This window comes from Euprymna scolopes, chromosome 9, assembly GCF_053919585.1.
Source record: "Euprymna scolopes isolate OS-2025 chromosome 9, ASM5391958v1, whole genome shotgun sequence".
Taxonomy (NCBI): Eukaryota; Metazoa; Mollusca; class Cephalopoda; order Sepiida; family Sepiolidae; genus Euprymna; species Euprymna scolopes.
The window spans coordinates 17,451,087-17,477,976 of record NC_136490.1 but is presented as its reverse complement, the minus strand read 5'-3'; the positions used below and the strand labels follow the sequence as shown (position 1 = coordinate 17,477,976).

Below are 26,890 nucleotides of genomic sequence, written 5' to 3'. Positions count from 1 at the left end.
TCCCTTACATAATCAAACCATCAACGATTACTACACTGTTGTTCTGGTGACCACTGTACACTCATTAATCCTTATCTTTGAGTGGCTTTCAGGCCTTGATATGTGGTGACGCCTTGTAAAAAAATAAGTTAAAAATAGTGGCAATTAAAAGAACAACAACTAACGCCATTATTTACTTCTGGGGTGTAGTTTACATTTTATTTGCAGCAATTTACAGCTGAATACATCTAAATAGCTGCAATTTTTCGACTCACCTCTGTAAAGATGGCGAATCACTTTGTTGTATATCCAGAAGCTAGAATAGATCTCGCCTTCCTACCACTTATTTCCTCTCATGATTCCATATCTTGCAACTTAATTAAAACTTTAGTCTGTTAAATTACAGTAGAATTTTCCACGTGTATAACCTAACTCTAACCTTGTGTGTAATAATACCATTTGTAACATTATTTTTACACACTAACCAATAGCCTCACTAAATTGTGGCTTCACTAGAATTTTCAGACCAACTAAATTTTATTTCTATCTTTGAAGTCTTTTTTTTTTTCTTTTACAATTTTCTTATTTTGTTAAAGGTGGGAATGGAGCATCCAACTGGATGTCAGACGTTCAACTGCTATCTCATATATTCTACCCGAGGTATCTTTTTAAGATTCTAATCGTCCTTTTAAGTGCAATTGTTTGAATCTCTCTAGCACTTGGTTTACCGGGTATATTTGTTAGGTAGTTTATGAAGTTCTTTTTTATGAGTCAGTTGCTCCTATAATTACTGGAATGATAGAGATCTTCTTAAGATTCCAGTTTCTTTTCATGTCGTATATAAGACCTTGGTATTTCACAATCTCGTTATTAGGAATCCGTATGTGTGGATTGTGTTCTGGCTGTCATCTTGTTGTCTTAATATTCTGGAATCTGATTTGGAAAGATATTGTTAGATTTTAAGTTACTAGTAACTTTTATTATTTCGTTTTACCAATGAAGATGATGAGAAAGAGCATCCCACATACCTTTATGTCTATATGCATGCTTTGGCTGCCCCCTTTCCATGTAAATAAGAATATTAAATAAGTGAAAATGAGATTAGGATAAGCCTAGAATCGAACCCTATAGTCAAAGTCAGGAAATGGAATGTGAGAAATTACTCTATTGTTGTTTATATCGGAAAAAAGAGTTTATTGTTCATTCTTTTAGGAATCTGAATATTAAATATGCCAGTAAAAGAATGAAGGATGCAAATTAAATTATATTGTTTAAAATAGGTTTAGATTTGAGGATTCTTTTGTGTCAAAAGTGTGTTTTGGACAAACATGTATAGCCATGTGAAATTAGTCACGTTTGAAAAACATACTTCTGACGTCATAGACAAAGGACAATTCTCCATATAGTTCTATGGATTCGTCAGTCAGAGAGAGTTAGAGAGTTGAGTCAGTTGGCAGTCAGTGGTCAGTTAATCCCTTGGAAGCGAAAAGGGTAGAAGATTAATCATGTAGATACAAGTGAATTCCTAACGTCATTCGACCGGTCGATCCGATAAATAAAGAAGTCATCATCATGTTTTGTACGTGTTGTCATTCAGTTACAATAGGAAAAGGCAATGTGTTTATCATCAATTATAACGAACTTTGTAAATCCTTCCAAAATATGTGTCCCCACCATCATCATAAGTGAAGTATCTCCCTCTCCTCTAATATGTGTTAAAAGAACTTGTATACATCTCTAGTCAGTATATATATGAAGTTCCAAGCATCCCAGAACTGTATAAAATGTCTCTCTCCCTCATCATCCCTATCGTTATGTCTGTACATGAGTCTCGTTATATATGTGCCCAATATGAACTCCTCGCATCTCTTAAATATGTACCCCTATGCCACATGGGTACCTGCATGCTTTGTGTTTCTTGGAATCTCTTCCCAGTTAGTTGGCTCACCATTTTAAAATCTCCTTTGTTATCACATTATCCTCCCAGTCAGTTATGTCTCTCACAATCATCTTGACACTTTATTAAATTGTTTGGGAAGTAATAAATAATTACAAAAACGGAAATGTATTTATTGAGCTCATAAAGCGTCTATTTAAACCTAACTTTGACCCTAACAATTTTTTTTTGCCAATTAGCAAATTTGGAATCATTTAAATATTGCCAGCATAACCACTATCGAATATATATAGAAGATGTTATCAAGAATGTGTATATAATGTGATGATGTATGAAAGTGAAATCTTTCTTGTAAAATTTGAGGACATGTGTTGCATGGAGAGAAAGGATACAACAATGATCTAATGGTTTTGTAATGTAAGCCTTAAAGATAGATGGACAGTATAGAGAGATGTGTACAGAACAGAAGACTTCAATTGCATGACCAGATTTTAAAAAATGGATGAGAGTTCTTGGGTTAGTAGATGTAAAACAATATACGGCATAATCACGCTGGAACACCAGTTTCCATTAGATCACCGGACTTAAGCAACTTTGAGGCTGGTCAGTACTAAAATGGGTGACCATTTGGGAATTTCAGGTGCTGTATCCATTTTTCTTGGAATTCTTTCCAGTTGTCTGGCACTTCTTCTTTCCATTGGACTCAAGCAGTGCTGATTGAAGAGAGGTGTGGTTGGGAATTATGCAACCCTTGTCTGACAATTACAGGGTGTATCCATTGTTTCTTAAGATTAAATAGACGTATTGAGATGCAAAACAGTTAAGGTAGTAAAATCGGTTGGCAGAGGAAGATAAAAAGAAAAAAACATGAGAGGAAGTGGTAAAAATATGTCTGAGGGAAAGAGGGATAGATCTCCCAGCTATATTAGTTTGGAAGTCAATTTCTAAAAGCCGTCCAACATATGTCAACATGTAAAACAGATATTAAACCGAATATGATGATGATGTTGTTGAGCATCATCCATACATTTTCGTATGTATCAGATTATCATTGTCGGCATTAACCTCCTCTGTATCTTTCCTGTTAGAATTTTTTCTAGAAAGACATTAGGTACTTATGGGAGGGACAACATGAAGGTTTTTAACATTCCTAAGTGAAATTGTTTCTGTTGAAAGAACTGGATTCGAACTTGACAAACCCAGGTTGTCAATCCGTGTCATTAACCACTTACCTACTATCACCTCGCTGCTGCTGATGATAGACAAACAATTGTTTGTTGTTTGGTTATGCCATACTTTCCATAGGATCTGTATTTATCAAGGAGAGGTGTATCTTTTATGGTCATCTGTATTTCTCCTGGTGTCTGCTATAATTAATTCACTATTTTAAAATCAGTTTTCCTGATCTCATTACCCACTAAGTCGATCATTACTTTGTATCACTCACACATTTAGTTGGTGGCCATTTTATGAGTGCTTGTGTAACAAAAAAAAAAAAAAAAAAATGGCGCCACAAAGATAGTATTGCCTAAGGTATATGGCGTGGTGTAAGACAACATTTTGGCAAAAAATATTATGCACCAAAAAGCGTTATATAGGTTTAATCTAAAAATAAATACCAGCTAGAATTGTGGACTTTCAATCATTTTGCTTCCAAGTTATAAAAAAAAAATCAAAACATTTCTCGATGACATTTACTTTGGATCTTTCTCATTGAAGGTAAGGGACAGGAGGAGGAAGAGGAGGATGATAGTTTCTATGACCAAAAACAACCCCGAAAATCTACAAAAGAAAACTGATCTCTCTTTGAAATAGCTTCTTTTTTACTGATAGCTCAGCTTTGAGAGCCATAGAGATATTCACATGCAAGACGAAGATGAAAGAACCTCAAATGCCTGATGTGAAATATCAAACGCAGAAATGATTTTTTGTAAATTATTGTATTTCAGATAGACGATCAACAACCAGAATTTAAGGTACTGTAAGTTTTGAATGACAATTCGGTGTAATTTTTTTATTTCTTTTTTTTTTAAGTGGGTCATTTGATTTCTAAATTTTTCTTCATAAAATTAATCGTTCTAAATCAATTCTTAAGATGCGCCCATTTAATCTGCAGGTTATTTATTTATTTATTTTTATTGAGATCTCTCCAGACAAGGTATAAAACCACTTGATCAAAGGAGCTATCAAGAAGGAAAGATGATTATCATAAAGACAAGAGATGCTCATTGACATGAGTATGTTGACCAGATACAAATAACCAATCTTCATCTAAAAAATTCAGAAATTTAATATCAATTCAGTATGGACCTGAAATAATACAAAAATGGAAATACATCGGAAAACTTTACCAAAAACTGGCATGAATGACTCATATTCCTATGCTGATGCTGTGATCTTAAGCTACTTCCATTAGGCTTAATGTTGAAATTAGCAGTCAGCTCCAGGAGAAAACAATTGATCATAAAATGAGTAAGTCATGAGCTTGTCCAAGACAGAATCCACAACAGCCGGTGGAAGAAACATCAATAACAGCCAAGATGAGAATAGTAGTCCCAAAAAACCCAAATAATATGAAAAACTGGAAAATTTGTTGAATCATTCTACCACTCGTGAAAATGCCAAACTTCTGATACAATCTTCTATCCATATAAGATATGTCATAAGATTGGTAGATATTTACTTGCTGCCCACCTCACCAAGATGTGACACAAGATCAGAAAATGGGGATATCCAATCAGCGCCCCAAAAGAGAGGCACTCTGGCCTAGCAAAAATTGCCAAGGCATCCCCAGCATTCCCTGATATGGTAGCCTCAGGCAACGAGTGATAAACTTGTCTCACCCGAAAGCCGTGTGTCAAGGCCTGGGAGGGTGAATGCCTTAAATAATGCCCAGGCAATATACCTCAGTCCGACAGACACTGACCCTGTACCTGTCGAGCTGATTGTCAAGAATGGATTCTTGGTTGGTACTTTCTACCTAGTCTCCAAGCAGCTAAAGCAATAAGGAGACTCCTCCCTCAATATTATAAATAATGGGAGGGTGTAAGCTGGGGTATTACTGCCACATCTTAAGGGATGCTGCTCAATGCTTTTTCTTACCTTGAGAAGGTACAAAATCGACTTTGCAATCTCATTAAGGATGATCTTTTTCCCTACAACCCCTTTCTTACAGAAAAGACTATTTCTGCTCTATCTTTATTTTCATAGTAGGTCCTTTACAGTGCTCCAACTTATGGTTTCCGCTGTAAAATATCCACAGCAAAAACTGTTTACTACAACCACTGCAAAAAATTTTCCTTTTTCCCTCTGTGCACCTAAAACCAAACCAAACCTCCATAAACAGAGTTTCTTTCTACCAAATTCACATCTATGGAACTCAATACTAGAGAACTGCCTCCAACTGACTATAATATGGTTATCTACAAATCAAATGTCAAGAAATACCTTCCGAGCCATGTAATCAAATTGTTATCTAAGGCGCCCCTACCAGGGAATACCTAGGCAATTTTTGCTAGTTCAAAGTGACTCTCTTTTGGGGGCGCTGGTTGGATATAGCCATTTTCTGACCTCGTGTCACATCTTGGTGACGTGGGCAGCAAGTAAATATTTACTCCATCTTATGACGTATCTTATATGGGTAGAAGATTGTATTGAAGCTTGATATTTTCATGAGTGGTAGAATGATTCAACAAATTTTTTCAGTTTTTCATATTATTTGGATTTTTTGGACTACTGTTTCCAATTCTCTCATAGTATTATTAGCATCCAAGTGATAATCTCATTAATCATTATCCTTGAATCACTTTTATACTTGATAAATGGTGACTCATCAAGTAGATTAAAAACCATAACAGACAGAGCATTTTATAGATATTTGTGGACATACCTAAAATTGGATGCGTTCATTCATTCTGAACAAAATCAACTATTTGTGAAGTTGTTGGACCTTGAGTTTACTTTATGCAACCTTATTTGCTTACCTTGCTCTGTCCTTTAATCCTCACATTCCATGACCGACGTTTGTGACGAAGGAAGAAAAAGTACTTTTCTGGTTTGGAATCTGTCCATCTAACACTTATTGTTAGCTATTGTTTTTTTTTTTTTACCTTGAAGCATTAATTTTTTAGCTCTTTACATCAAATGGCCTCATGCCGTGTCTGGAGTGATTTCTGCAAAAACAAATTGTGGGGTTATTTTGTACTGGATCACAAAATTAGACTGTGGACAACTTTTTTTATCAATTCTATTGTAGCACTTGCATTGATACTATTGAATAAAAAAAAAAATATATATAATCAATTTATGGGTTAAATAGTACAGTTAACTAGACTTTTGAGTCTTGATTGAGCAACCATTCTTGGAGAAGGAAAATTCCGAAATATTACTAGACTCCTATCAACTGATGATGATGATGATTCTTGGAGTTAACAATCTTGAATTCCATGTGTCTAGCATTAGATAGAATTTCCAGGAATAGAGTTTATTTCTAAGAATTGGCTCACACACACACACATATATATATATATATATATATATATATATATATATATATATATATATATATATATATTTCTGTAGAAATATATTTTCTTATAATATATACCAATCCTTATTAAAGAAGCTCAATGTAATTACAGAGCAATATAGAGAATAAATGGCAAAAAAAATCTACATTCCAAAATTCATGATGTTGACCATTTTATAATTTATTCCTTTAATTCAGTTGACTTATACAATTCTTGACAATATCTGTTTTGCATATATATATATATGCGAAACAGATATTGTCAAGAATGCTATATATATATATATATATATATATATATATATATATATATATATAGCATTCAGGTGAAGATTCCCCCCGCCCCCTGTCCTTTTTTAGCAGCTTGTTCAGTGGAGTCTGGAGTTCATGCATATTGGGAATGAATGTCTGATAATAGTTCGCTCCCCCCACCCCCACAAAAAATAAAATTTTGTAATTCTGCAATATTGTTGGGAGCTTTTGCATTGCTGTGGCTCTTTCTGGGTTCAGTATTCTACCGTTTTATCGGTGATGTGTTCCAAATATTTTGTTTTTTCCATGAAGAAATCGCATTTACCGTTTATTTTAAAACTAAAATACTGTATTTGAGAAAAGACCTTGTGGACATGTTCTTGATGTTGATCTCTGGTTTTACTGATACTATCCAGGTAAGTGATTATGAAATCCAGGCTGCCCAATATAAGATCCATAATTGTTTGAAAAATGGTGGGCGCTACTTTGTTTTTGGAATTTGAATAACCCTTTCCGGGTGTTAATATAAAGCAACTTTGAGCTATTCTCCTCAACTGGAGTTTGAAGGGATCTCTACTGTGTAGAGGGTGGGAATTAGCTTTTTGTCGGGTTTGTCGAGGGTATTTTCAGAGCATTCACCATTAAAATACTTGTAGAACAGGTAGAGGGATGCAACATTTCGTCGGTGGGACAGAGGCTGAAGCTTAGATGACAGTTCAGGACCTATCAGGTTGATGACTCTTTTTTGGACCTTGTCCAGGAGTGAGAGACTAGTAGCAGATGCACCAGGCCAAATATGACAATGGAGTATTGTTGTCATATTTGGCCTGGTGCATCTGCTACTAGTCTCTCACTCCTGGACAAAATCCCTAGATATAAGAGAGCTTTCTATTCCAGTAGTTTCTTCTCCAGAACTGCTAGACTTTGGAATTCCATTCCGGGTCCCTGCTTCCCCAACTTTACTGACATGAAGAAGTTCAAATGTAACGTGAACCGACATCTTGCTGCCCAACTCCCTACATAGTACCCCAGTAGTGTATGTTCCTGATAGTAGCCCCCTACAACAAAGTTACAATGTACCTTGTTTGGGGTGAAAATGTAAAAAAAAAAATATCAAGCCTTTGAAATCGTCAGCACTTAGTTTGGCTTGTTTAAAATCGTTGTAATTTTTGACTACTGATGTAAATGTTAAATAGTTTTTGTCATCTTTCTTTGTCAAATTCAGGCATTATGAAATGTTTTTGAACTTAACAGTTTTGCTAAGAGTTTTACAGTTTCAGAAAAAGTTAACTCGCAGTAAAATGTAATCTACAAATTTGTTGTGTTCTGTGGATCCCAGTTTTTGAAGTTATTAGCAATTCTTTTTAGATTCTGCCTAATTGGTACAATCAATGTTTTACACGTCCTCATACGTGCCAAAATATGAAGCGAAAGTCTTGTCTTTGTTTGAGGCATCAAAAAAATTTTCAATCACAGTTCAGATTGTGTTTTATGAGAATTCTATGTTACTTTTAATAACCTGGTATTTATTTGTTAAAGTCTGTAGTAATAAGTTGGTTTTCTTTGGTTATTCCAGTAGCAATTTTTGAAATCTTTCTTTCATTTTCTGTTATTGTTCCATTTGGTATTTCCACAGTTGTGCCATAATTGATTTTAAGTCCTCCATGTTTTTTTTATTTTCTCTTTCAGAAGAGGGAGAAAAATTAAATATGGCTAGGACGTCTACAAAAAAATAATTTACGATTTTCTTAACGATTATCACAATGTAGTTTGAAACAAAAAATTTCACCTCTCTCTCTCTCTCAAACCTTTTTTCCATGGCCGAAAAAATGTTAAAATCAAGTTCACAAACAACATGAACATCTTTAAAAGAAAATACAAAGGTAAAAAAACACTTTAATTCAAAAAAAAAAAAAAAAATCAGCTCACGAATTTTTCATTTATTCTTTTAATTCAGTTGACATTTACAGTATAAAATCATTCACTTAATTATTATATCAATCAATTAATCTATTTTGCCCTTAACTCATCAGAAGAAATTAGCAACTATCACTCCTCCAAAAGGAAATAGAATGCGTTTGGGCATGATTAAAAAGTCCAAAACTTGGAAGTGAATTTGCAATTACTTTATTTGCTTACATTACGCCATTTTGAATTGTAGAAATAAAATCCCTAAAATCCAAATATTTGTATTAACAAATTACATTAGTTTCGGAATATGCGATTAGAAATGTCCTATTTAGTAATTAATAAATTTATTATTTATAAGTAATATGTCCATATCTACCCAAATAACATCAATATATATATATATATATATATATATATATATATATATATATATATATATACACACACACACACACACTGTCCCCATCTAAGAACACCTGAGTGGGTTCATCAAAGCAAATACTAATAAAGACCATCAGTCAACATCAATGGTTCAACCAGGTGGTCAGGATTAATGGTTTCAGAAAGTATTTGTAGATTGGGAACTATCAATTGGCTCAAGACACTATGAGTGCTGACTTCAAAAGTCCCACGATTCCTTGAAGGCAAACCTTCTGATGTGTCGGCAACACACTATACTGAAAAGAGCATTTCAAATAAAACCTGTGAAGTCTTCATAGTGAGAAACGACAAGAATAAAACGGGGATATTTAGAAAATCAAGAGAAAAAGAGAGACTTTTCGTTTTTTCCCTGCTCAAGCATCTGCAAAGAAAAGAACTGGAGATTTTTAAAGAGACTCTCATTCCCATTAATACACATCCTCACAAAATACAAAAATCTTAAACTAAAATTATTTATATATTCACTAGCAGGACGCCCAGTATTGCTCAGTCGTTAAATGCTCTTAAATATGATATTTTAATTCATGCAGATTTCGTATTTATTATTATAGAGCCAATTATCTATTTATTGTTGTATTGTACCCAATATATTGTACTGATTTAAAACATTTAACAGTAAAAAAAAACTTTGACGTCATCAGCTACAATCCAATCATTTTTAGCTGCAGCCTTAGTCGTTAGTATTTGCATTATCATCAGACATAAAATAATTAAAAATGAACCGATTTTAATGCATACATGTATACATATATTTTTTTAAATTTACCTAAAAATTTCTTTGTCAATAGTCTGCATGATTTTCGTTTTTTCGGTAAAACATGAGAAAAAAAAGAGAAAGTATATCAACTCTACGAAGGATAGAAACCACATTCACTCCATTATGAGAATTCAGGACAACAACGTGAATACGTGACTGGATTTTTACTATGAAAAGGGATTTCAATTCGTTTTATTATTCCAAATTCTTCTGGACTCCAAATTCTTTGTATTATTTTTCTTTTCAAGAGAGTTAAAATTAATTCTCAATTTTCTTCTGTTCTCTGGGGAAACATGAACATTTTTTCTGTTAAAACCATATTTATATGATTTCTTTTTTTTTTTTTGTCATGAATATTAATTTGGCATATTCTACTCTGTAAAGTCGCAGGTTTTCTGTTTAGTATTTCCTAGACCCGGATTTGTCTTTTCAAAATGTAAGAGCTTCCAAGGTAACTAGTTGAAATGATACGTTTGCAGCAGACTCAGACTTTGGAGAAGAAGAAAGAAGAGAAAGAGAAACAGAAAGAAGGAAATTCATTGAAAAGTACTGGAAATGCAGACACAGGCAAAGAAAAAATTGGAACTATTAACTAATATAAAAAAATTGGAACTATTAACTAATATAAAAAAATTGGAACTAATATAATAAAATTGGAACTATTAACTAATATAAAAAAATTGGAACTATTAACTAATATAAAAAAATTGGAACTATTAACTAATAAAATTGGAACTATTAACTAATATAAAAAAATTGGAACTATTAACTAATATAAAAAAATTGGAACTATTAACTAATATAATAAAATTGGAACTATTAACTAATATAAAAAAATTGGAACTATTAACTAATATAAAAAAATTGGAACTATTAACTAATATAATAAAATTGGAACTATTAACTAATATAAAAAAATTGGAACTATTAACTAATATAATAAAATTGGAACTATTAACTAATATAAAAAAATTGGAACTATTAACTAATATAAAAAAATTGGAACTATTAACTAATATAATAAAATTGGAACTATTAACTAATATAATAAAATTGGAACTATTAACTAATATAAAAAAATTGGAACTATTAACTAATATAAAAAAATTGGAACTATTAACTAATATAAAAAAATTGGAACTATTAACTAATATAATAAAATTGGAACTATTAACTAATATAATAAAATTGGAACTATTAACTAATATAATAACGAAGAAAGACAGCAGCGAGTCAGACCAGAATGTTTTTTTCCCCCAACTACAATTTGGTCAGCATTAGAAACATTTCTTTATCGTTCTGAAGAGGAGTGGACTTTTTAAGCCTATTCTTGCAGATTTTGTGATGTATTCAGTATTGTTTGTAAGTCATGGAGCGAGAAAATGAATTACAAAAACTGGGAGCTGCATTAAGTTTGTAGACTACATCATCTCTGAACAAATGAGTGAATTGTCCTTCGACAACAGTGACATTTTTTATGAAATTATAGTGTCCAAAAATCAGCTTATTCCATAAACTTGACATGCAAAGAAGACCGAGATTACACCACATTTGCTTCAGTCATAAATAGACACTGTGATAACTTCGGACTATCCTCATTGACGGCCAACAACTTTGAGGCCCTGATTTTCATTCAAGGCTTAGTGTCAACCAAGGATGCCAGATACTAATCAGATTGAAAAAGGAACCAAATATAACCCTTCGACGATTGGCTGAGGAATGGCAAAAAATCTTCTCTGAGAAGAAAGATTCCAAAAATATCGAAGAGATAGGTGTAGCACACATTAGAAAGGTACAAAGTAACAAAAAACCTTCTTTCCAAACAGTCAAGTGTAAGCCAAACATAACCCTGGAGAAAAATCCTAAAAGAAGCCTGAGTTACCCCATTATTCATGCCAAGGATTTTGAGAATTCTACTGTCAGAAAGATTGTCCATACTAGTTCTGGAAATGTGATCAGTGCAAACGCAATAAACACAAATCTTCACATTTCAGAGCAAAAGAACGCTACATAAAAACAGCAAAGACTCAAGTAGAGGATGAAAGTGTATGGGAGTATGTAATGGTAAAAAATGGGGACAAGAATAGACTTCAACTTGACAGTGGTTCGGATTTGTCCATCATAAACCACCATATCTGGTGCAAAATCGGAAAACCGAAGATGATGAGAATGAAGAAAGTTGCGCGCTTAATAACTAGAAAAAATAAGATTTGAAGGTGAAATTACCACTAATGTAAGAAAGTTGATCATTTAATAACTGGAGAAAAAATATGACTTAAAGGTGAGATTACTGCTAAGGGAAAAATACAGAATCTCAAGATGTTTGTATACTTAAATCATTCGTTGACATCTATGCTGATGACACGACCATCTATGGCAACACATCAAAGGCCGTAAATGACAAAGTTCTCTCTAATTCTCTCTCCTCTGATCTTGAGCGTGTGGTACAATGCGGGAAGAGGTGGCTGGTCATTTTTAATGCATCCAAAACCAAGCTTCTATCTTTACATCATCAACGCTCTGATCCCATTCTGGCATCAATTGAAATGGATGGCTCTCGTCTTGGGGAGGCTCCATGTTTTGACAAGCTTCTGGGTTTGACCTTTACTCTTGATCTGAAATGGAACACGTACATCAAATCTGTTGCCAGGGACGCTGGGAAAATGGTGGGATCCTTCTACCGCTCTAGAAGATATCTCACTACTGATGCAATTTTCTATCTGTATAAAAGCCAAGTACGTCCAAGGATGGAGTACTGCTGCCACATCTGGGCAGGAGCTACTAAAAACAGTCTATCCTGCCTTGACAGAGTACAAAATAGACTTCGTGGCTTAGTGGGGGATGCCCTTTTCTCTTCTCTGCAACCTCTCTCCCACAGAAGAGACGTTGCGAGCCTGTCTTTGTTTTAGCGTTATTTCCATGGCAAGTGCTCGTCTGAGCTCCAATCTCTCGTCCCCCCTCGCCAATCTTTCACGAGAAACACCCATCTGGCTGAAACTACTGTCAATAATTTTCCCCACTCTTTATCTGTACCTAAATCCAAACGTAGATTCCATGAGCAAAGCTTCTTTGTTAGAACTGCACGCCAGTGGAATTCTCTGCCGCTTGCCTGTTTCCCACCTGACTACAACTTGGATGTCTTCAAGTCCAACATAAACAAACTCCTGACAAACCACCCCTTTAAGTAAGACACTCTATCAAATCTCCAATACTAATGATTACTACAATACTATCTCATTGATTACTGTACACACAATAGCCCTTATCCCTGAGTGGCCTTCGGGCCTTGTTAAGTGGTGACCCCCATGTAAAAAAAAAAAAAATTTAAAAAACACTAATAACCTTTTTGGGATGGACTGGATTAAAAAATTTGAACTCTGGGACTTGCTCATTAGCGATTTTTGTTAAAAGGTGGACAACCTTACAGCCAAAGCTAAAAAACTAAAGAAAGACCTAAAGGAGTCGTTCCCCAATGTTTTTTTCAGACAAACTAGACCACTGTACAAAAATGAAGGCAAAGTTCAAGTTACAAGACAATGCCACCCCAGTCTTCAAAATGAAATGCAGCGTATAGTTTGCTTCTATACAAAAAATTGACGTAAAACTGGACATTCTTGTCAAAGCAAGAATTTTGACACCAGTTGACTAAAGTGAGTGGGCTACCCCCAACGTGTATGTAAAGAAAAAAATCGAAGGATATCAGAGGCTGCGCAGACTCCACAACCAGGGTGAATGCTGCAGCCTTGATTTTTCCAGCAGATACCTGGACGATATTCTAATGAAAAGGGAATCTATAGAGCAACATAGAAAACACATTTTTCAGGTATGCAAAAAAAAATATAAACGAGTACGGCTTCACACTTAAAGACACCAACAGTGAATTGTGAATTTTTCCTTGACCAAATAAAATACCTTGGATAGATAATAAATAGGAATAGTAGACAGCCTGAGCAACACGACATAACAACACAGCAACATTTTTTAGGCTTAGCTAATTACTTCATTCCTAATCTGCACACATTGCATGCACCTTTAAATTAACTGCTTAGGAAGGACAAGGTTTGGCACTGGCCCACGGAATGCAAGATGGCATTCGAAAAGCTAAAAGAGATGCTCATATCAGAACTATTCCTGACCAATTACAACTCGGATTTGATATTATCATTGCAAGTGACGTGAGCGCATGTGAAATTGGTGTGTGTATTCTGCATAAAATGCCCAACGGTTCAACGAAACACATAGCACACATATCAATAACCTACTACATGTGAAAAGGAATTATTCCCAGATAGAGAAAGAATCCTTAAGCATCATTTTCATGGTAACAAGATTTCACAGATTTCTCCATGGACGACATTTCAAACTTCAAACGTACCACAAGCGGCTGATCTCCAGCTTTGGCCCATAGAAAGAGTTGCCTACATATATGGCAAACAGACTCCAAAGATGGGGAACAATTCTATTAAATTACGACTTTGATATCGAGTTCCTTCCGTCAAAGAACTTAGGACATGCAGACGGGCTATTCCAGTTAATATCAAGGAATGATGAACCACTTAAAGACTAGATGATCACATCACTACGATCAGAGATCCTATGCGACACTGTGAAAGAACTTCCTGGATACTCTGGATGATATAAGGACAGAAGACAAAAGCAACGATTTTAGAAGAGAAACCAAGGAAAACCTGCAGACTGATGAACAAGTAGCAGAGGTTTTCTGAACATGCGACCAGGTATTATTATATTGGGAAAGAGTAGTTGTTCCAGCGACCCTCCAAAAGAAAAATTTAAAAGATTTTCACACAGGACATTGTGGCGATACCAGTATGAAATGTTTAATGCGTTCATACGTGTACTGAAAAAACACGGACAAGAATATTGAAGAAAAGGTGAAAGCATTCAGAAAATGTGCACTAGCTGCTAAAGCACCACCAATTCAATTTATCCCATGGCCCAAAGTTGACTACCCATGATCACGGATACACGTGGAGTACATGGGACCACTTGATGGACAATACTACCTCATAGTAGTGGATAGCTTCTCTGAGTGGCCTGAATTCATTGGGTACAAAAGCCCAACTACTGACTTCACTATAAAAATTCTTCAGATCTTATTTGCATGGTTCGGAGTGGTCGACTGTTTAGTGTCAGATAACGTTTACGTCTGGGGACTTTAAAGAGTTCATAGAGAACTTCCAAGTGGACTACATCACAACTCTGACTTATCACCTTGGGTCAAACGGACATGCTGAAAGATTTGTGGACACCTTGAAGAGGGCTTTAAAGAAGGCAAAAGACACTCCATCCGAAAAAGCATTGCAACAATTTTTTCAGGTGTACCACATAATGCTAACGAGAATACACGATCCCAGATGTCTTCAGCGAAAGTAATATTTACGAGAAAAATATGGCCAGTCTTTGACAAACTATTGCCAAAACAGATAAAACCTGCAGACGACGACTGTTCCCAAGAATTACATGCTAAGAGAAAAAATATTCTTCCAGATGCACAAAGATAATAATCATTTCTGGGAGCAGGGAACAATCAAAAACAGGATCGGCCGTATGGTCTACATGATGGAAGGACCACATTTCATGCATAAGAAACACTTGATATGCAAACGCACTTCACATGATTCAAGTGAAATTCTGCTGAAGAAGAAATGTTGGAGCTACTTTCTAGAAGTGTAAGCCATTTTGAGTTTCAGAACAGTTTCAGATGGTTCGCTGTTACACACAAGTCCTGGTAGGTGACTTGTTTGTAGTAGACAGTTCCACAGAACAAAATATTCTTACCGTGTCGAAACCCGGGAAAAGAACATGTGAAATTGCTCTAGAAAAGGTTTAATATTTATGAAGCAATTCTGGTTTCTGATTGGTTGGTAGCAGAACGTGAATTAATTTGATTCGTCAGTTCTTAGCAGCATCGTTTATAAATAGAATCGTCCGACTGTGTGGAATCATACCCCATTAAAAGGTTCAAAATATTGCAACATACTTTATGACACATTTGACCTGGAACCTCCTTAAACTGGAAGAAAAATACCTCGTTTCAGCAGAAAAAGGAAACTGACAGACTCTTTGGAGGTTAACCCAGGAAAGAAAAACTATATTTCGGGGAAATAAATCTTCGGGAGGTGGGAGGTTCTGGGGGTAGTTAACACCCCTATCTATGATATTATGGATTCGTCTGGCACTATGTAAGGCAGAGAGCATATGTATAGTTTTAACCGCCTGCAGTGAACACCAGGACTCTTTCCCCTTTATATTCTGACTCCCTAAACAGGACCACAACAATATATAAATGACAAGTATCAAGATGTTGTCCATCTTACCGTTTATTTCTTTCAGCATGTTAAAATGTTAAATTCATTAGACTTTTTGTCTTTTAACATGCTGAAAGAAACAAAGGGTGAGTTGGACAATATCTTGATATTTGGAATAAAGATTTTTTGTTATTTATTTGCATATGCTCTGTAGTTATATCGAGCTTCATAAATTAAAAGATTGGTATAAATAAAAGATAAAATATAATTCATTAAGCATATTTTTCCCATATATTTATATATATATACTAGCAGTTCAGCCCGGCTTTGCTCAGACCCTATGTACTGTTTGTAACTTGCCCTACATGTGAATACACTTCATGTATGATTTCAAATGTTTAGAACAAAAATTGTCTGAGTAATTTCCTAGAGACCGCAATGGTAATTTTTTAAAAACTTTGACCCCAATTTTCACCCCTTAATATGTATTATTTTGGTCTCAAATCACGATAAAAAGTTTTACCCATGTCCAAATTACCTACATTTAAAATTTCAAGTGTTTAAACCCAAAATTGGCGGAGGAGTTTGGTAGAGTTTTCAAAGGTCAAATCGTTGAGCCTTAACCTCTTGACAGCCAAATTTCTGGCCGAAAACTGATTAAAAAGATTTTCCCAAATATCAATACCCCTTATGTCAAATCTCGAATCACTAGACTAAAAGTTCAGAGTTATTTGGTAGGGAAATGTAGACACTCACACACAGACACGCACAGAGACATTTTCACTTTTATAGATATACTAGCATTTCAGCCCGGCGTTGCCCGGGTATTTAGAGGTGTGTGTTGAGCAAAAAAAAAAAAAAATTGTAGTAGGAAGGCAGGCTCGAACCTGTACCGCGAAGGAGGAAAAGAATGGGAAAAAAACCTGACGTCTTTGCTGTTACAACCACTGCCAAGCCGGAAGTAACATAGGTTTAAATTAAGGTTACACAATTTAAAAGAGGGGATGACTTTGAAAAATATCAGCGGAAAAAGCGACCCCCTCACTGTAGAAAAGTGCCCAGTTGAGGGTGAAGAAATTAATGTTTTTAGCCAATTTTTCTGTATTTGTTGTCTGAAGGGTCGAGCTTCAAAACAATACTGATCTTGTGACAATCCGTCGCCTCTGTCGAAAGTTTTAGGCAGACATGCAAACATACATTTATATACTTATAGCTCAAATTTTCGACCTAAACCGATTAAAAAGCTTGCCCTATCTCTAAATAACCTTTATGTAAAATTTCAAATGTTTAGACCAGAAATTGTCTGAGTAGAGACCGCAGAGGTCAAATTTTTAAAAACTTTGAACCCTATTATGACCCCTTAACATTTATTGTTTTGGGCTCAAATCAAATTATTAAGTTATATCCATATCCAAGGAACCTATATCTAAAATTTTAATTGTTTATACCCAAAATTGGCGGAGGAGTTTGGTAGAGATCTCAAAGGTCAAACCGTTGAACTTTGACCCCTTAAAAGCCAAATTTCTGGCCGAAAACGGATGACAAAAAATTCCCCAAATCTCAGTACCCTATATATCAAATTTCGAGTCTGTAGACTGAAAATTGACAGAGTTATTGTGAAGGGAAATGTACACAGACAGACAGACACTTTCACTTTTATATATATATATATATATATATATATATATATATATATATATATAGAGAGAGAGAGAGAGAGAGAGAGAGAGAGAGAGAGAGAGGGGGGGTGGAGGAGGAAATAGATGCATGATAAGTGAAGATTTACACATTTTTGAAACATAAGTTCCTCTCAGTCAGAAAACATAGAATTTCAAACATATTTTCCACTTAATAATTCTCAGAAACCTTATTTTAAACTAAAAATTTAAATATTAGTGAAATCTTAAAGTATATTAAAATTCCAATTTCATGTAAATAAAAACAAACAGATTTCCTCTCGCCTCTGTTATCGATTAAATTAATTTAATTTCAATTTTAAGTTATTTTTGATTAAATAGATGGACAAAATTTTAAATCCAATAAAAATTTATTAATTCTAAAATACAAAAAAAAATATTTACGTAAATGATTGCATACAGTCATTCGCATTTGTAATTGAAATTTTGTCAGAATTTTGGCACATTATTCAAAGATGAATGAATTTAGAAAGGATGCTTTCAGTGTGCAAAGAGTTGCTAATCAAAATTATGAAGCACATTGCTGACCTTAGAATCTCCCAAAAGGAATAGCCATATTAGAATTGGGAAGCAAGAGCTAAAAGGTGCCATGTCATGAGAGAGGGGTGCTGATCAGTTTATATCAACCATAGTTTTTGGATTACTTCCAGCAAAATTTGACAGCTGAAATCATCTTCAGTACAACGTTGATGTTTCTATTAATCTTTTCGGCTGGTGTGGACGTTTATTAATCCACAGCATTCCAGAGATTCCATCATTTCAGATATGACAGCCATATCTTGGCTAAACATGTCCGAACAATATCAGACTAGAGTTATAGTGCCAAATTCATGCCCTCTCCCCGAAAAACAAAAAAAAAAACACAAAATTCCCATAATTTTTAATGGTTGCAAGTTTGTCACCAAAGTGTTTTTAATGTCAATTGTTTTCTTTTATTCATGAGTCACCACTTGTTAAGGCCTAAAATCACTTGAGGATGTAGGTTAATGGACTGGATTAACAGTTGATTTTGATGGATGTCGTAAGAGGATTAACAATCTCACTCAAAATAGCCGCATCTAACAGAAATTTTCATCCCTTTATCTGAAATATAACTTATGGAATCTAAGAACTAAAAGACAAAGTAAGTAGATATCACTAGACTTCACACTCAAATATGTTTCCTAGCACCTTTTTTCCTCTTCTGACGAAAAGCATTAGGCTTCAGAATACCTAGATATAAAGAGCATATATTTATCCTATACCCCTAATTGATGTAATATCCCTATTGAATCAATGATTAAATTTATATGCATTAGTATATGTTTTTATATTGACGTTTTTTTTTTTTAATTATCACTCTATCTATCTATTTATATATATATATATATATATATATATATATATATATATATATATATATATATATTTATAGGCAGCATGTTTTTATTCTGACAAGTATTGTTGAATAGCATAAAGAGTTCTTGCTCAATGAGTTTTTTCTTTTTGTAATTTTTCAATTTTTCGTTCTTATTTCTCGGTTGAATATGTGCAAGAAATTTCCATAGTCGTTTTCGTCCATCTGTTTTTTCTTTTGGTTGCTTTTTGTTTTTTTGTTTTTTTTTTGCAAGTACTTTCAACTGAGTTTCAACAGTCGTCTTCAGGCAGTTTTGATTATTGTTTCGCTTAAAATCTGGATGAATTTATATGCTTCAGTTAAAATTAGATTTAACTTTCTTGAACTAGCGAAGCGTCTCGTGTGTAAACAAATATATATATATATATATATATATATATATATATATATATATATATATATATATAATATAAAGCTGAATGTCTCTGTGTGTGTGTCTGTGTGTGTCTGTGTGGTCATTATTATATTATTAAACCAGTTTTCATTCTATATTTGCATTTTGTATAATTCTGGCCTTTTTGTCTCTTGCGATAAAAATCATGTAGTTTCAAAATGTACTTTTCCTTATTGTTCTGATGATATAATGAAGTCATACCTAACTTTTATTCCTCATCTTTCAAATTCCAATATGAGTGATGGAGCTTATCTAGGTCTAAGTCTAGTTCCATATTGATCGAAGTTAAGCTCTTGTTTCTTCAGATTATTGAGTGTTCAAGATGTTGGTGGAAGTATGCATTCTCCTTGTGCTCTTCAGTTTTCTTTGTTTTTCCAAAGTTTTAAGATTGTTGATGGAAACCTTGTAGTTGATTACATTTAATCAGGCATCGTCTATCATGGTGTTCCAGCAATGGACATTTGATGAGCTTCTAAGATGTTAAACGATAATAGGTTAAATGCTCTTTGCTCCAACTGCAAGAGCAATTAATTGGCAAATCTGAGCCGTCCAATCAGAAACGATGTTTGCTGATAAATACTTGATAGCCCTTTTATAATCTTGACACGCCTCAAATTAGGGATCAGCAATTGAACTCTGCTGGGATTATATGAATGAGAATAGATAACACTTCGAGTGTAGTATCAAATATAGAGACAAGACTGTACTTGCCGGAATAAGGAAAATCTAATTTATAAAGCATACAATGTTTGTGTGTCTGTCTGTTTGTCTTTATTTTTTTTAAATGCATCTCCTCTGAGATGCAAGGTCATAGAACGGCACAAGGTGGGTTATATGATTGTATTTTTTTGGCCCATTGTTTTATGTGTTTTTAGCCGGTAAAATACTTGCTAAGGGCTCAAAATTGAAAAATATTGGAACTTGGAAGGTGTAAGTTGATTAAATGTGTTATTTGAACACAAATATATACATTTATCTTATTATAAATTTTCCTAATGTCTGTGTGTGTGTGACGCGGTTTATCTCAGCCTACAGGCAACCCACCCAGGCAAGTTAGGTATCGAAATGAAACTTATGACCCAGCGGATGATTTAGTGATATTTATATCCATGTTTGGTGTATGGAAATGCAAAAAAAAAAAAAAATGCAAAAAATAGCAATTTACTAAACAACGTTTTATTTACTGGATATTTTTCTGGTATTCACCGGAAGTTATTATCTCCCTTAGTAAGTTCAATTTACTGTGTGTGTGTGTGTGTGTGTGTGTGTGTGTGTGTGTAACGCATTATCTCAGCCTACAGGCAACCCGCTCAGGCAAGTAAGGTACCAAAATGAAACTTATGCCCCAGCGGATGTTTTAGTCATATTTATATCCATGTTTGGTGTATGGAAATGCAAAAAAATAACGTTTTATTTACTGGATATTTTTCCGGAACAAAGCTGGGCAAACTTGAGTTCTTGTACATTAAAATCGGTTCATCCATCTGGCAATAGTTCCGATGGTAATGACTAAGGATGGGCCGCTATATGTTTTGGTTTCAATTCTAGCTGCTGTAGAACAATAAAAATTTGACCACCTGACGAAGGCCAGAGGAATAGTTGGCCGAAACGTTGTGAATAAACAAAAACCAATAAAAGATCAAAAACAACAACTAATAAAGATGAGAATAATAGTCCGAAATAAAAATAAATTAACAAAAATTTGTTCAAATTTCAAGTCCAAATAAAACAACTTTAAAAATCCCCAGAAAAATAATTATCAGGTTTAAGCTTTTTTTAACGATAATTAGTAAATTAAAATCTTAAGATATCGAACTAGAGAAAATTCACGTACATTTTTAAAGTAAAAATTGCATAAATATCAAGAAATGTGATTTACATTAATGTAAATTTCATGGAAGTACAGACCACACAAATTGTAATAATTCTGTTTAATTTGATTTTTATTGTAATAAAAAAGGAAATGCTTATTTAATTGTAATAATTCTGTTTAATTTGATTTTTATTGTAATAAAAAAAGGAAATGCTTATTTAATTATAATAATTCTGTTTAATTTGATTTTTATTGTAATAAAAAAAAGGAAATGCTTATTTACTTAGAATATTTCTGAATGTACCCAAGAACTTTATTTATTTTTCTCTAAAAAGAGTTTCATATTTATAATTTTTTTTATTCAGTAATTTTCTAAAATTATTGATGACGTCTGTTTACCAATGTTTTTCCTTAAAATTTGAAATATAATTTTGGCAAAATGTTGATAAAAAAGACGATTTTAGCAATTACATTATTTTATTCATAAAAGTTTTGTTATGCATTACAAATAAACTAAAACAATTCTTTATTAATGATTTCAAATTTGAAAAAAAAAAATGATTATTAATGAAAATTATAAAGGTATTTTATTTTTTCGCCGTTCTGTCCTTCTATACTTCTTCAAATAAATCGTTAGTAGAAATTGTACCACTTTTTAAATTATTTTTTCTTAGTGATACGGGACCTTAATTATTTAGATTTTTTTCCCCGGTATTTAAAATTTTTTTCCTGCACTGATTTTTACATGTTCATGCGTACAAGAGAAATATAATATTACATTAAAATCACATTAAATATTTTTGCAATTATTTTTTAGTGAAAAGATTGAATAAACAATGCTTAATTCAATGATAATATCGGTAGTTCAAAAAATTAATGTTTCTTCGAGTTATAATGATTTCATCAACACGGGCTTTAGGGGCTTTTTTTCATAATGTTCCTAAATATTTTTTTAAAAATGTGACCATCTATGACGCTTTATTTTCATAAAAATAAATAAATTTATTCGTTTTTTAGTGCGTAAAAACATAACTTTAGAAAAGGTGTTTTTTTGTTTTCAAAAATTATACATTATTACTAATTATATATTATTATAAGATTAAAAAATGTTTTGATTCTATTCTGTGACCGTAAATACTGAAAATAAATCCTTAAAAAATTGGTTAATTTCCTGAATTTTGGTGAATTTTTAAGGGAAGGGAGTGGTCAAAATATTTATACATTTTGGATCGGCCATTTATTTTTGCACGTATTTAGAGTTTGTTAAATATCTTTTATTAACATGTCGATTTAAATTAGATAAATAAGGTCCAGACACCGTATCTGTCCAGTAACTTAAACGTTATCTAAATATAGATAACGCTATCTACAGAATTTGTTTCATAGACTCTAGGACTCATAAGTGTGGCTAGACGTAGTGAGAATAAGGACTTTTATCTCAATGATTAGTGTTAGGTGCTTTGCTGACTGAACTACAAAACTGGGATAAATTATATCGTATGAATCTCTCTCTCTCTCTCTCTCTCTATCTATCTATCTATCTATATATATATATATATATATATATATATATATATATATATATATATATATATATATATATATAGAGAGAGAGAGAGATTATATATATATATATATATATATATATATAAATTCAAGTATATTGATTGCATGGATTAAAAGCCAATATTTTTTTCAAAAGTGCTTAATACATTTGTAGAGCTTATATATATATATATATATATATATATATATATATATATATATATCTACAAGGTTGATCAATAAAGTTATTGCCCTAAAGAAAAGAACACTACAGCTTTATTGTAAAACTTTTATTTAAAAAAATCAATTCAGGTTACTTGATTATGTAGTAGAGCTGACATTCAATGTAGCCGTCTTCAGCCTCAGTCACTCTCATTGTATAGGTCTGAAGCTGGGAGCATACCTTTTCCACAAGTGCTGGTGGGAGCTTGGCAAAATACTTGGTAGATGGCGGTAAAGTTGGTGATGTTTTCGACTTAGGATCAAAGGATGTAGTCCAGTGGGTCCCGGTCGGGCGGGCAGATGGGGGAAGAGTGGGCCAATGAGAGAAGGTACAAAACCTGAAGCTAAGCCTGGATCTCTTTGAACTTGTATGCCAGTGCCGAGTCCTGCTGCCACACCCGGAGCTTGCAAACGGCCACCTGATTGCACCAGGCGATTGCCACACTTTTCAACACACCCAGACACATTTTGGTGTTGACTTTCAAGCCGACTTTGAAGATGTGAGGTGGCATGATGTCGCCCGCACTTGAAACCACACTAAAAACCATGATCGTGGCCGGAACCTTTGTGTTCATCACCCTGGGTATGTCCCTGTTATTTGAGGCAATCAAGCAATGCATTTTGAGGGTGCTGGCAATGGTCCTGTTGTCATAAGTTGGATCGGTAGAGAGCATGAGTTGTACAGCGGAGCATCTCTGATCTCACTCGTTGAACATTGTGTTACATACATATATGATGGAAGGTTCCTATCGCTCTTGGGATTTGTACATAATTGGCCAACTAGCAGATAGTCTGCAACAAAAAAGAAAACTGAAATGGAATCATGTCGTCTTTTCTATGGCAACAATTTATCGTTCCACCCTGTATATATATCTTGAAAAATATGACAGAAATCTCAGTTGAAGTAATGACATTGTATTATTGTTGCTTTTATGATTCAATTGTTCTTTGAAATGCTCGTGAATATTAAAGATTAAAATGATTTGGAATTTTTATGCTGTGACTGAATTTTTGAAACTATATATTTACTTTTTTGTCTTCTCAATTTTGAGAACAAAAGACATGAAAGATTTCTATCAAATACTGACTATTATTAACTTTATCTTTGAAGAGTGCCATTCATCTTCCGATCAGACATTTTTCTTATGAACAATGTTTGAGTTTTAGCAGATGAAAAACCTCATACGGGAATAAAACTAATTCTTTTGTCCTATGAATTCTATCGGAAGGTATTCCTCAGCACACATACTCACACATGCATATATTCTGTGTTTTCCTTCCAATTTTGTCAGCTGTAGACATCAAAAAGATGAATATTAGCTTGATATTTTTTGTTTTCTGTCTCATATAGAAAAAAGCTTTTAACCCTCTATAGAAATAAAACTAATTCTTTTGTTTAATTTTTTTTCTATCTTCTTCGAAAACAATTTTTCTATTCAGTGTCGAAATCAATTATTAAGTTCACCATCAATAAGTAATTTTTTTTTTCTTTTCTTTTTACAGTCAACCGGATGATAATTATTTTCGCTAAAGGGAAATAACTCGGTTTTTTCTTTTTGTTTTTATCTCTAAAATTTTGCCAATGAAAATGTTAGCCATTTCTTTACTTTTTTTGTGTGTGATATTTCTCACTAGTTAAAGTAAACGCCTATACTGGGTGATATAATGAATATGAGGACATCTGCACTTCTCTTTATAAAAATATGATTAGCTGTTAAGGCATAAATATCGACTGGTGGAGATGCTTGGGAGACACATTGAAAGGTATGTAAAAGTCTCATCTTCAGGTTATACCAGCTATAAGCACAATTTGGTAGACCAATTTACTAGATTATTGCTCTTGTACTATAGCCAAGGCCATCCAGCTACTTCAAACGAATATATCCCTTTGGCAAAACATACTCGGTTTCTCCTAGTTTACCCTTCTACAGGTGAATTCGAGAACAAAATCTGTTTTTGCTGTACCATCAGAGAAAAGAGGTTGGAAGGTATTTATACTATCCACATTCTTTTCCCTGAACGTACAGAAACACTGATGCTAAGAGCAGGAACTGTCAGGAGTACCAACCATTGCATAAAGATATACAAATGACCAAGCCGGCTGTGCGAAGTGATGTCACAACAGAGATAAAAGGACACAGGTGTTCGAGATGGGGCTCTGATGTTCAGAAAAGCATGTGTTCAAAACACGTCGGTGACATCAAAAAAGAAATGAAAAGTGACACGTAGCCGGAAAAGGAGAAATGAATTGTTTAAATATTTAGAACAAAATGTTGGAAATACCAGATATAAAGGCTTTTGTTTAAATAGAAAGTGAGTCAAGTTTCTTCCTTTCTTTTGTTTCTTAAAAGAATGAATGAGAATGCATGAGTTAGTAGATGTTGAACACAGTTTAGATATCATGCCAGTTACCATTGGATACCAAAGAAAACACGGAAGAAATTGATAAAGGAGGATTTGAGAGGAAGAGAGATTCATAAACTTTTGATGCAGATGCTTCAAATAAGTGAAAAATTGCATCTTTATCTTGCATTATTTTTTATTTATTTTTTTTTTAAATTACATTTTCACCCCAAACAAGGCACATTGCCACTTTGGTGTAGGGGCTACTATCAGGGGCAGCAACTACTGGGGCACTATGTTGGGATTTAGGCAGCAAGATGTCCGTTCACCTTGCACTTGAACTTCTGCATGTCAGTACAGTTAGGGAAGCAGGAACTTGGAATGGAATTCCGGAGTCTAGCGGTTCTGGGGAAGAAACTACTAGAGTAGAAAGATCTTTTACATCTAGGGATCTCTACTGTGTGGGAGTGGGATTTAGTTGCCTGTCGGGTTTGTCTACGTCATGGGGGCACAAGTGTCTGCAGTTCGTCAGAGCATTCACCATTGAAATACTTGTAGAACAGGCAGAGGGATACAACGTTTCGTCGATGGGACAGAGGCTGAAGCTTAGATGCCAGTTCAGGACCTATCAGATTGGCGACTCTTTTTTTAACCTTGTCTAGGAGTGAGAGACTAGTAGCAGATGCACCAGCCCAAATGTGACAACAATACTCCATACATGGGCGAATGGTGGCCTTATAGAGGTACAGGATACTTTCAGGTGTCAGTAGTTTACTAGCACGGTAAAGAGAGCCTACCTTTTTTGCAGCTTTTTCAATGTTTTCAATATAATTGTTCCAGCTCATGTTTCCTGTGAACGTTAGGCCAAGCAGTTTGAAAGATGTACTCTCAGACAGGGAGTCACTGGCCATTACTATTGGTGGCAGAGAAGGTTTCTTGTAATTATTGAAGGAAACCAGTTTAGTCTTGGCAGCATTGAATGTGACCGTCCATTTATGTCCCCATTCCACTACAGATTGGAGGTCATCCTCTAGTGTTTTTGCCATTTCTTTAGATATGTGTTCATTTGTTTTCCTGTCATGCCTGTTATAGAGTGTAGTGTCATCAGCATACATACCCATCTCAGAGGCAGTTTTGTCGGGAAGGTCATTAATAAATATTAGGAACAATAGAGGTCCAAGGATAGACCCCTGAGGCACTCCCGCATTTATATCACACTGTTTAGATGTTCGACCGTCGAGGACAACCTGGATTTTTCTCTTATCTAAGAAGGATTTAATTATGTTAAGTATCCTACCAGTTATACCGTATTATTTAATTTTTCTGAGGAGACCCTTGTGCCATATCCTGTCAAAAGCCTTAGATATATCTAGAGCTACCGCTCTGCCCTCCCCTGCTTTGTCCAGTGAATGGTATATACATTCAGAGATTACAGTGAGGATGTCA

General features: G+C 34.0%; 1 protein-coding gene across 6 annotated transcripts in view; it reads left to right on the top strand.

Annotated features, from left to right (window-relative positions):
- The window catches only part of LOC145284444 (RAB11-binding protein RELCH homolog), a 2,006,047-nt gene that overhangs the window by 995,394 nt on the left and 983,763 nt on the right, over positions 1-26,890 (top strand). The gene's annotated exons all lie outside the window — the stretch shown is intronic.